The sequence below is a fragment of the Papio anubis genome, chromosome 20 (assembly GCF_008728515.1).
Source record: "Papio anubis isolate 15944 chromosome 20, Panubis1.0, whole genome shotgun sequence".
NCBI classification, from domain to species: domain Eukaryota; kingdom Metazoa; phylum Chordata; class Mammalia; order Primates; family Cercopithecidae; genus Papio; species Papio anubis.
The window spans coordinates 6,991,608-7,001,736 of NC_044995.1; the positions used below are offsets into that span (position 1 = coordinate 6,991,608).

A 10,129-nucleotide genomic window follows, 5' to 3' on the forward strand; every position below is an offset into this window, starting at 1 on the left:
GGGTTCAAGTGATTCTCCTGTCTATGCCTCCCAAGTAACTGGGATTACAGGCATACACCACCACACCCGGCAAATTTTTTGTATTTTTAGTAGAGTCGGGGTTTCACCATGTTGGCCAGGCTGGTCTCGAACTCCTGACCTCAGGTGATCCAGCCGCCTTGGGCTCCCAAAGTGCTAAGATTATAGGCGTGAGCCACCATGCCTGACCAGGATTTTTAAGGTTGAAGCATCCACAATAATTTTGTGTGTGAAATGAAATGACACACTTTTGGGTATATATACTTGGGTAAGGATAATTTTGGGTAATAGTACTTAAGTTATTCTCTCTACTCTTTGTTTTTGTTTCTGTTTTTTGTTTTTTGTTTTGTGACGGAGTTTCGCTCTTGTTGCCCCGGCTGGAGTTCAATGGTGTGATATCGGCTCACTGCAACTTCCGCCTTCCAGGTTCAAGCGATTCTCCTGTGTCAGCCTCCAAAGTAGCTGGGATTACAGGCATATGCCACCATGCCCGGCTAATTTTGTATTTTTAGTAGAGACAAGGTTTCTCCATGTCGATGAGGCTGGTCTCGAACTCCCGACCTCAGGTGATCCGCTCACCTCAGCCTCCCAAAGTGCTGGGATTATAGGTGTGAGCCACCGCACTTGGCTTACCTCTCTACTCTGCCCTAAAATGCTTATGCGGGTAAAGTGAAAATCACATAACAGCACAACTTCATCATCATATACCCTCTATGTTCATCATTGTTGATGAACATGCACTGTATTATGTTTCTATGTGCCTTTTGCTTGTGTGCCAAATAAGACCCATGGCAGGCACCTTCATTTTCAGGAAGCAAAAATACAGTAATATGGAAAATAGGACAAAGTGTGGACTTCAGAATGAAAATATTGTAACAATCTTGCTATTGACCTTGTAGTGCTCAGTGACATAATTTGAAAATATTAATGTTCAGAAATGTTCTCTTAAGGATGAACACACAGAATGGGAATTTTGTTTTCCTTTGGTAGATTAACTAGAAACTTCATATTTTCACCCTCATAACATTTTTGGTAATTTGAACTTTTGATCACTCTTCTGGAGCTGCTTTGACATCCACCTGAAGTTTGGTTCGGATATTGAGAATGACGATGCCATTCAGTAACGTGATCTGAAAATGTTTACCCATAATGAGGCTTTCTGGGGAGAGCAGGGTAGACTTCCCCAGCTGGTTCAAAAATGACTTTAGGGAATCGGCACAGGTGACTGGCTTGGGGTATGATGATTGTTAAGGGATATGGTTGGGGCAGGGGTGCCCACTTGTGGTTTGAACTTCCAGCTGGTGCCAAAGGAGTGGGCACTGAGAATTTTTCAGTTGGCCAGATGGGCAGAATAGGAAGAGGGAGTGCAGAGGTGTAAAAGGCGTTAGTGTTCAGACATCACAAAATGCAGTGAACTCTAATACAACAACGAATGTTTCCTCTGGAACTCCTGCCATCTTGGTTAGGAAAGACCCCAATTTTCTTCATGATAATATCTTATGTTCCTTTTATAGCTACAGATGCAAGTCTCATTGCACAATATGATTGTTGAAAACGCTTGTGAAATATTTTGTAGTAAAATTGCCTAAGTTACTTTTTACAGTAGACAATGAAAATTATTGTGCGGAAGGGTTTATAATATAATGTATTACATAATATTATTTTTAAAAATATATTTATTATAAATATATTACTACAAGGGCATTTTCTAAAAACTATGGAAATGTCATTTTCCCATTATAGCATTAAGCAATATATTCTATGGTTCATTTTCAACTCTAATAAAATTATATTTTGTCTTTATGTGTATATATCTATATATATACACACACTTTTTTTTTTTTACTTTTTTCTTTTTCTATACATTGCATCCAGATGCTATGCTTGTATTTTTTTCTTTGAGACAGAGTCTTGCTCTGTCGCCCAGGCTGGAGTGCAGTGGCGTGATCTTGGCTCACTGCAGCCTCCACCTCCCGGGCTCAAGTGATTCTCCTGCCTCAGCCTCCCGAAGAGCTGGGATTACAGATGTGCAACATCACCACACCTGGCTAATTTTTGTATTTTTAATAGAGATGGGGTTCACCATGTTGGCCAGGCATGGTCTTGAACTCCTGACCTCAGGTGACCCGCCTACCTCGGCCTCCCAAAGTGCTGGGATTACAGGCATGAGCCACTGCGCCTGGCCAGATGGTGTGCTTAATACATTTTTTCCCAGTGTCACTGTAGTAAAACTTTAGGGGACACAAAAATGAGACTGTTGTTTGGAGACAATATTTTGTGACAAGAGTATGCACAAGACAATGGCAGGTATAAACGTTTTATTGTAAATATGAAAAAGGAAAAATGCTTTCATTATATTAGAGGACTTGAAATAACGTGAAGTGATTTCAACCCTTTATTTATTTATTTTAATATTTATTTATTTTTTTGAGATGGAGTTTCACTCTTGTTGCCCAAGCTTGAGTGCAATGGCGCGATCTCAGCCCACTGCAACCTTCACCTCCTGGGAGCGTGCTCCTCTATCTTTTTTTTCAGATGTTTGAGCTATTCCAGGTTTTTTGCCTTTCTACATAATTGTTTGGATAATCTTGTCAGTATCTACAAAGTGCCTTGATAGTAAATATATTAACCGTGTGTATCAATTTGGGGTAATTTCACATTTTTTCTATGTTGAGTCTATCAATAAATTGATACTGTATATGTCTCTATCTGGGTGTCTTTGATGTCTTTCATCAGCATTTTGTAGTTTTAAAATCCTGAGAATGTTAAATTAACTTTTTTTTTTTTTTTTTTTTGAGACAGAGTCTTGCTCTGTTGCCTGGTCCTGAGTGCAGTGGTGCGATCTCAGCTCACTACAGCCTCCACCTTACAGGTTCAAGCGGTTCTCCTGCATCAGCTTCCCGAGTATGCCACCATGCCCGGCTAATTTTTGTATTTTTAGTAGAGATGGGGTTTTACCATGTTGGCCATGCTGGTATTGAACTCCTGACCTCAAATGATACACCCACTTCAACCTCCCAAAGTGCTGGGATTACAGGCCTAAGCCACCACGCCTGGCCTTCATTGACCTTTCTATTGAGCAATCATATGTAGTATTGTATTTTTAATTTCAGGTTCCATGTGTTAATTGCTAGTGGATACAAATATACAAGATTTTTGGCCGGGCACAGTGGCTCACGCCTGTAATTCCAGCACTTTGGGAGGCCGAGGCGGGCGGATCACAAGTTCAGGAGATCGAGACCATCCTGGCTAACATGGTGAAACCCCGTCTCTACTAAAACTTAAAAAAAAAGTTAGCTGGGCGTGGTGGCGGGTGCCTGTAGTCCCAGCTACTCAGGAGGCTGAGGCAGGAGAATGGCATGAACCCGGGAGGCGGAGCTTGCAGTGAGCCAAGATCGTGCCACTGCACTACAGCCTGGGTGACAGAGCGAGACTCCGTCTCAAAGAAAAAAAAAGAAAAAAAGAAATATACAAGATTTTTGTATGTTGATGTTGTACCTTGAGACCTTTAAATTTTAGTTTGGAGACTTTTGTAGATTTTTTTTGGAATATTCTACATAAAGCTATTTTGTTAGTTTCTTCTTGCTACTGGAGTGAATGCCTTAAAACAAGAAAAAATGTATTCTTGCCCAGGTATGGTGGCTCATGCCTATAACCCCAGCACTTTGGGACGCTGAGGCAAGTGGATCACTTGAGTTCAGGAGTTCGAGACCGGCCTGGCCAGCATGGTGAAACCTAGTCCCTACCAAAAATACAAAAATTAACCAGGCTTGGTGGCGGGTGCCTTTGATCCCAGGTACTTGGGAGGTGAGGCAGGAGGATCGCTCGAACCCGCAAGGCGGAAGTTACAGTGAGATCGCACCATTGCATCCCAATCTGGGAAACAAGAGCGAAACTCCGTGTCAGAAAAAAAGAAAGAAAAAACAAGTACATAATGGGTCATATACAAGGGTGAGCCTTCTTTGTTGTTGTTGTTGTTGTCGTTTGCCTTTTTTTTTTTTTTTTTCCTTAGGGTCTCAATCTGTTGCCCAGGCTGGAGTGCAGTGGTGTGATCTCTGCTCACTGCAACCTGTGCCTCCTGGGTCCAGGCGATTCTCCTGCCTCAGCCTCTCAAGTAGCTGGGATTACAGCCACTGCCCACAACACCTGACTAATTTGTGTATTTTTAGTAGAGACAGGGTTTCACCATGTTGGCCAGGCTGGTCTCCAACTCCTGACCTCAGGCGATCCACTCGCCTTGGCCTCCCAAAGTGCTGGTATTACAGGCATGAGCCACCGTGCCCGGCTGACGAAAATAATTTTAAAGTAATGGCTAGTTCATCCACATCTATATGTACTCCCTACATACACAGTCTGAATTCAAATTCAATTATAGCCTTTTTTTTCCTGGTTACAGAAAACAGACTCTTCTTTGAATTAATAAATAAAAGTTTATTTTTATCAACTCACTTCTCCGATAAAGAAAACGTCTTCTCTTGTCTTCAGCAGGGCTCAGATGGTACAAGAGAAAATATCACGATAATTTAATTTTTTTAATGTTACATAGACATGACATTTTAATTACTGCTTGTATCTTCTAGTAAGACCAAAGAATTCATAATTCTATATACTGTTTCCCCATGATTAGTAGGAAAGTGAGAACCTTTTTTTTTTTTTTTGAAACAGAGTCTCACTCTGTTGCCCAGGCTGGAGTGCAGTGGCACAATCTCAGCTCACTGCAACCTCCGCCTCTGGGTTGAAGCAATTCTCCCTTAGCCTCCCAAGTAGCTGGGATTACAGTTGTGCACCACCATGCCAGGCTAATTTTTGTATTTTTAGTAGAGACAGGGTTTCCCCATTTTGGCCAGGCTGCTGTCAAACTACAAACCTCAGGTGATCCACCTGCCTCAGCCTCACAAAGTGCTGGGATTACAGGTGTGAGCCACCATGCCCAGCCTAAATATAATTCTAAGTTTTTGTTCCATTTAACAGGTACACAGACCGTAACAATGGAAATTGATAAGCACACTTTGCAACAATTCATCATATCTAATATCGCTCTCTCTTTTTGAAAGGAGGTCTCCTTATGTTGCCCAGGCTGGGCTCGAACTTCTGGGCTCAAGCAATTCTCCTGCCTCATAGTCCTGAGTAGCTGGGATCACAGGCCTGTGTCACTGTGCCCAGCTAGTGTTGTCTCTTGTATGTGACAGGAACAGATACCAGACAACCAACATGAATACTTAGGGCTCCTCAATACCATTCAAAGAGGTATGGGTGAAGTGTATGCTGACATTATTATCAGTTTAAACTTTTTCATGTTCCATTTGACAATTATAACGTGTGTTTATTATGTTTTCAATTTTTCATGTTAGAATATGTGGTGACAATGTTGAAACTGACTCCACTCCTAAATTCCTAGAAAATAGCAAAGGGTGGCCGGGTGCCATGGCCCACGCCTGTGATCCCAGCATTTTGGGAGGCTGAAGAAGGAGGCTTGCTTGAGCCCAGGAGTTCAAGACCACCCTGAGCAACAGAGGTAGGCCCCATCTCTACAAAGTTTTTTGTTTTATTTTGTTTTTTTAAATTACCAGAGCATGCTGGCATACACCCGTGATCCTAGCTACTCTGGAGGCTGACGTAGGAGGATCACCTGCACCCGGGGAAGTCAAGGCTGCAGTGAGCCCTGCACTCCAGTCTAGGTGACAGAGCGAGACCCTGTCTCAAAAAAAAAAAAAAAAAGTGGCCGGGCGCGGTGGCTCACGCCTGTAATCCCAGCACTTTGGGAGGCCGAGGCGGGCGGATCACAAGGTCAGGAGATCGAGACCACAGTGAAACCCTCACTCTACTAAAAAAATACAAAAATTAGCCGGGCGCTGTGGTGGCGTCAGAAGTCCCAGCTACTCAGGAGGCTGAGGCAGGAGAATGGCGAAACCCGGCGACAGTGAGCCGAGATCGCCAAGCCACTGCACTCCAGCCTGGGTTACGCCGAGACCCGCCTCAAAAAAAAAAAAAAAAAAAAAAAAGAAAAAGAAAAAGAAAAACAGGCTGGGCTGTGGCCTGCTTCAATCCCAGCATCTTTGGGAGGCCGGTGGTGGATAATGAGGTCAGAGATCGAGACTATCCTGGCTACAACATGGTGAAACCCCTTCTACTAAAATAATAAAACATGTGGTCACGCCTGTAATCCCAGCACTTTGGGAGGCCGTAGGGCGGATCACAAGGTCAGGAGATCAGACCACAGTGAAACCCCGCCTCAAAAATACAAAATTAGCCGGGCGCTGTGTGGTGGGCTTGTGTAGTCCCAGCTACTTCCAGGAGGCTGGAGGCAGGAGAATGGTTCCAGGAGGCGGAGCTTGCAGTGAGCCGAGATCGCCGCACTCCCAGCCTGGGCGCAGCCGGACCCGGGCTCCCCAAAAAAAAAAAAAAATACAAAAACTAGCCGGGTGGTGGCGGGCGCCAGTCTCAGCTACTGCAGGCAGGGAGAACATGGAACCCGGGAGCGGAGCTGCGAGCCGAGATCACGCCACTGCACTCCAGCCTGGGAGAGAATAGCCAGACTGGCCTCACAAATAAAAAAAAAAAAAAAAAGAAAAAAGAAAAAAAAAGAAATAAAATAGAATAAAAATAAAAATTATTTGTGCTGGTGATCCTGCTTACTCAGGAGGCTAAAGTGGAGGATCTCTTGAGACTGGTCCAGGCTGCAGTGAACCCCAGTCGCACCACTGCACTCCAGCCTGGGCAACAGAGCAAGACCCCGTGATTAAAAAAAAAAAAAGGAATCAGGTTCAGTGGCTTACGCCTGTAATCCCAGCACTCTGGGAGGCCGAGGTGGGCAGATCACTTGAGGTCAGGAGTTCAAGACCAGCCTGGCCAACATGGTGAAACTCCGTCTCTACTAAAAATACAAAAAATTAGCCAGGCATGGTGGAGTGTCCCTGTAATTCCAGCTACTGGGGAGGCTGAGGCAGGAGAATCGCTCGAACCCGGGAGGCGGAGCTTGCAGCGAGCCAAGAGCACGCCACTGCACTCCAGCCTGGGCGACAAGATGAGACTCCATCTCACAAAAAAAAAAAAAAAAAAAGAAAGAAAAGAAAATAGCAAGGGTTAAACAACTACCAGAGTACCCTCCCACCCGCCCCTTCCTCCCTGTCTCACCTTTGTTTTCCTAGGAACAGCTTACTGGAAAGAACCAGCAATGAAGAATTACTCTTCCTCATAGCACTTCATTAAGTCTAATGATCCCCACCTTGTTTACAAAAGTAAAAGCCAGACAGAGATCTTCCAAATTCGCATTCTTTGACTTATCGAGGATTACTGGATTGTTTGTCCTCACTGCCAGGTGCTCATGCACTGCCCCATACCTGGTCCTTTCTAGCCTTGCTCCCTGCTCCACATAAAAGAAAAACTTTTCGGCCCGGCGCGGTGGCTCAAGCCTGTAATCCCAGCACTTTGGGAGGCCGAGACGGGCGGATCACGAGGTCAGGAGATCGAGACCATCCTGGCTAACACGGTGTAACCCCACCTCTACTAAAAAATACAAAAAACTAGCCGGGCGAGGTGGCGGGCGCCTGTAGTCCCAGCTACACAGGAGGCTGAGGCAGGAGAATGGCGTAAACCTGGGAGGTGGAGCTTGCAGTGAGCTGAGATCCGGCCACTGCACTCCAGCCCGGGGGACAGAGTGAGACTCCATCTCAAAAAAAAAAAAAACTTTTCTTTGTGGCTCTTGGTCATGTGGAGAGCTTGTGGTTGGAGTATCCTTCCTACTGTAATAATCCTTTTGAATACAATCTCTCCCAACTAAAGTATGAATTTGTGTTTTGAGAGACGTAAATATTTTCATTATGCCATCTGTGTTGGGATCTGTTCATTCTTTTGTATTTGTGTGTGGCATAGGCTATAAAATATACTCAACAGTTGAAAATAGTTCCTACTTTAGTAAAATATTTTGAATCCTCAATGATTTGCATCTGTGTTATAATGGTGTTACAGGGTAAGCATATGTTAAGATCTCTGACTGAGGAAATATCCATTTTTACTTATTAGAGAACTGTATCCATGTTGGTCTCTTGAAAATTTTATGCTAATTTTATAACCTAACAGGATCATATTTGGGTTTTGTTTTGTTTTTCTTAGAAGGATAGATGGAGTCTCACACTGTCACCCAGGCTGGAGTGCAGTGACCTGATCTTGGGTTACTACAACCTCCGCCTCCCGGGTTCCAGCGATTCTCCTGCCTCAGTCTCCCGAGTAGCTGGGATTACAGGCACGCACAACCACGCCCAGCTAATTTTTGCATGTTTAGTAGAGATGGGCTTCACCATGTTGACCAGGCTGGTCTCGAATTCCTGACCTCAAGGGATCCACCGACTCAACCTCCCAAAGTGCTAGGATTATATACCCTTGCCTGGCCAACAGGATCATATTTCAATTACTTAGCACTTCAAGATGAATGCAACCTTCCAATAATAGGGATGTGAGAGAAAAGCGTATTTATTAGTACATGTGAATTCACAAATATTGCCATAAAATTATTGCCAGTAGACACGAGGCTGTTTAAATTTTGATAATTTAGTTTTACTTTCTTCTACGTTCACATGAAAAAGAATAACTTGCTCACCAAATAATCTTAGCATTATTGCAAAATTGTTCCTTGGTGAAAATCAATCCAGTAGTCTTCTGAAGACTCTCTACAGGCTTTGTTATTCCCACATGAGAGAATATTAAGAAAAGAAAACACCTAAAAAAGGATCACAATTGTTAAAAGTACATTTTCTAGTTACTTTCAGAATGCATATAAAGTGAATTTGAAATTACAGTATACTTAGAAATTATTGATGTAAGCATATTACAATGTCAACTACGTTTATCTGAAAGGGATTTGAGGTTCATTCATCTCAAATTGGAATAGAATAACATACAATGACAAATGTAAATAAGAACTATGTAATTTACATCTATTTTTAAGTTTTTTTTTTTTTTTTTTTTAAATCTCTCGCTCTGTCACCCAGGCTGGAGTGCAGTGGCAGGATCTTGGCTCACTGCAACCTCTGCCTCCGGGGCTCAAGCGAGTCTCCTGCCTCCACCTCAAGTAGCTGGGATTACACGCATGCGCCACCACGCCCGGCTAATTTTTGTATTTTTAGTAGAGACAGGGTTTCACCATCATGGCCAGGCTGGTCTCGAACTCCTGACCTCAAGTGATCCACCTGCCTTGGCCTCCCAAAGTGCTGGGATTACAGGTGTGAGCCACCTCGCCCGGTCAGTTAACGCTTTTTTAAAAGCAACAATTGGTGACCTGAATTCTCACTGGCCTTAGCCCTCCATGCCCCAGGTGCTGTCACTCGGAAACTCTCTGGAGCTGAGCACAGGGTTACCTCTGTCCCTCCCATAAGAACAGGGAATAGAAAAGGAGAGGATTTCTTTTTTTCTTTTTCTTTTTTTTTTGAGACAGAGTCTCGCTCTGTCGCCCAGGCTGGAGTGCAGTGGCCGGATCTCAGCTCACTGCAAGCTCCGCCTCCCGGGTTCCCGCCATTCTCCTGCCTCAGCCTCCCGAGTAGCTGGGACTGCAGGCGCCCGCCACCTCGCCCGCCTAGTTTTTTGTATTTTTTAGTAGAGACGGGGTTTCACGGGGTTAGCCAGGATGGTCTCGATCTCCTGACCTCGTGATCCGCCCGTCTCGGCCTCCCAAAGTGCTGGGATTACAGGCTTGAGCCACCGCGCCCGGCCAGAAAAGGAGAGGATTTCTATTCTGCTTTGTGAGCCATCAGCATGAAATTGCACATTCCACCCAGACAGGGCTTTGCAGTTCACGTATTCACTTGCCTGGTTTTTGAAGGGGGCCGGCCCCTCCACACCTGTGAGTATTTCTCCTCAGGTGGGATGAGAGACTGAGAAAAGAAATAAGACACAGAGACAAAGTATAAAGAAAGAACAGTGGGCCCAGGGGACCGGCGCTCAGCATACGGAGGACCTGCACTGGCGCCGGTACTGTACTGAGTTCCCTCAGTATTTATTGATCACTATTTTTACTATCTTAGTGAGGGGAGTGTAGCAGGGCAACAGGTGGGGAGAAGGTCAGCAGGGAAACATGTGAGCAAAGGAATCTGTATCATGAATAAGTTCAAGGAAAGGT

The 10,129-nt window shown here is 44.4% G+C and overlaps 1 protein-coding gene across 1 annotated transcript in view; it reads left to right on the top strand.

The window, feature by feature from the left end:
- The window catches only part of ZNF880 (zinc finger protein 880), a 100,441-nt gene that overhangs the window by 9,927 nt on the left and 80,385 nt on the right, over positions 1 to 10,129 (top strand). The window lies entirely within an intron of this gene.